Below are 2,204 nucleotides of genomic sequence, written 5' to 3' on the forward strand. Positions count from 1 at the left end.
AAAAAAAACCTAATGCGAGAAAAAAAAAAAAAAATGTGTGTCTTGATGATGGGTCAAATATCTAAGGGTCAAAATTAATTGGGTCAAAATTTATCAGACAACCGAATTAGCGATTCATAATCAGAAAACGATCAAAAACAATATTAAAGTACGCTGGGTAAATGTATGAACTTTTCCTTTTTTGAAAAAAAGGTTATGTATGACGTAATACCCAAGCGCACTTTAATAGAAAAACAAAATGGTACTCACTTTGAAGCTTCTTTTTTGATGTGTGTGTATGTGTGTGTGTGTGTAGGTGGGCGCTTGGCTTGGGTCCAGAATTGTGTGTTGGCGCCTTTTGCAATTTTTGTAGCTTTGTGTCGTTAGAGTCTTGGATTTTGTTGTTTTAGTGTTTTTGATTTGATGAAGTTTTGGGAATTTAACCGTTGTAGCGGGTTTTTCCGTTTTTATCCCAGAGCGTAGATTTTTTGTTTTTGTGTTTTTACACGGAACGCACGAATTTGATTTTGTTGGGGTTTTTTGAAAATGCACAATATTTTATGTTTGATAGAAAAAGAAAGAATTAGTTTGGGATAAAATTTACAAATTTATCGAGCAACCCATAATTCTGTTTTAACACTCTAATTTGTTTTTTAAGTTAAAATACTGAAAAATTTATGATTTTTAGAGAAAAAAAATTTTTCAAAATATGTAGAAAAAAATTAACATAAATTTTGGGTTGGACGATAAATTGTTAAATTTTTCAATTTTTTAGCTCTTTTTTTTTCAATTTAACACAAAGAAACTTCTTTAAACAATTTAAAAATTTTTTGATTTTTATAATTTTTTTTGAAATTCCACTTTTTTCCACTTCTGTTCCACTGTGCGGGTCACTTTACGTTTTTTGGGTCACTGTAACACTTTTCTAATGGTTTATAACAAAATTTAATTAATTTTTGCAAATTACAAATTTAATTTAATTATTTTTATTTTCTTCGGGTCACCCTGTTGATTTAATTATCTTTTATTTTGTATGAGTCTTCTTGTCCTTTGCAACTGTGTTATTCTTTTTTTTTGTTTATTTCTTTTTGATACCGCTTTGGTTGGATTATTTTATCAAGAAATTAATAAAATAAATCCAGAAAACAAATTATGGGTTTCCGAAGCCGCTTAATAAATAAAAAAATTATTTTTTTTTTTGTTGCTTTTAATAACTATGGCCAAATTCCTTTTATATGTGTTTTGTGACTTGTTTTATGTTGGCCGTCCGTCCATACGTGTCTGTATGTACGGTTGTGTGTAACCAACCCTTTTTTCGCACTTTTCTCTATTACTTTTGCTTTTAATTGGTGGGTCACTGCACTTTTGTTGTTGCGAATTTTTTGTGTTTCGGTCACTGGGTCTTTTGAAATGAAAATGAATTATTTTTGGGCAGAAAACAGAAAATTTTTTTTGATTTTTGGTTTTTTAATTATTTAAAAAAACCACTTATCCGGTTCGAAGGACCAAATGTTTGGGGTCAAACTAAGGGTTTTGCCTTCCGAAATAAAACATAGGAAGTTTTATGTTTAAAATTCAAATGTGGTGGTGATTGTTTATTGTGATGTTCTTTTCTATGTTATTTAAATTCATTAGTTATAAGTAGATCGTAGTGTTTAAGTAGCAAATATTTAGGTTTAGATAGCACAATTCATAGATTTAAGTAGCAGTAGTAAGTAGATTAAAATTTAAATTATGAGTATAGTTGATTGTAGTAGATAGACATTGTATTTAACAGGTGGGGGGCTTGCAATATTAGAATTAGTTGGTGTTGTATGTTGTGTCCCGCACTTATGGTTGTTGTGATGCTGCAATTGTGGGTCGAGTGTAGATTTGGTTTTTGAGTCGGTTGTTATTGTGTCACTTTGTATCTAAAATGTTAAATATATTAGTTCACTGTTTCAAAGCTTATTGTTGCAATGTTCACTCTAGTTATATATGTTTGTATGTATGTTCACTTTTTACTTTTCACTTCACTTGGGTTTTCACTTTGAGGGGGAGAGAATACGATGCGCGGGTTTGAGATTTAAAACGAGACTGATCTTTTTCTGGTTGTTGCTTGTCACTTGGACCCCGCGAAAACGGTCAACTTTCCAAGCTACAAGCAACAATTCCAGGTAAACAAATATGAAGTCAAGGCGGAATCAGCGATTAAGAACTTACTTCAATGTACCGTTATGCACAGT

The 2,204-nt window shown here is 30.9% G+C and overlaps 1 long non-coding RNA gene across 1 annotated transcript; it reads right to left on the reverse strand.

The window, feature by feature from the left end:
* Positions 1-249: 249 nt before the first annotated feature.
* On the reverse strand, positions 250-1,731 carry LOC131994205 (uncharacterized). The gene is made up of 2 exons (XR_009396531.1): positions 1,314-1,731; positions 250-352 (listed from the first exon to the last, which is right to left on the reverse strand). It is a non-coding gene; the product is annotated as an uncharacterized LOC131994205 (long non-coding RNA).
* Between the last annotated feature and the right edge of the window lie 473 nt (positions 1,732-2,204).

The sequence above is a fragment of the Stomoxys calcitrans genome, chromosome 1 (genome assembly GCF_963082655.1).
Source record: "Stomoxys calcitrans chromosome 1, idStoCalc2.1, whole genome shotgun sequence".
NCBI classification, from domain to species: domain Eukaryota; kingdom Metazoa; phylum Arthropoda; class Insecta; order Diptera; family Muscidae; genus Stomoxys; species Stomoxys calcitrans.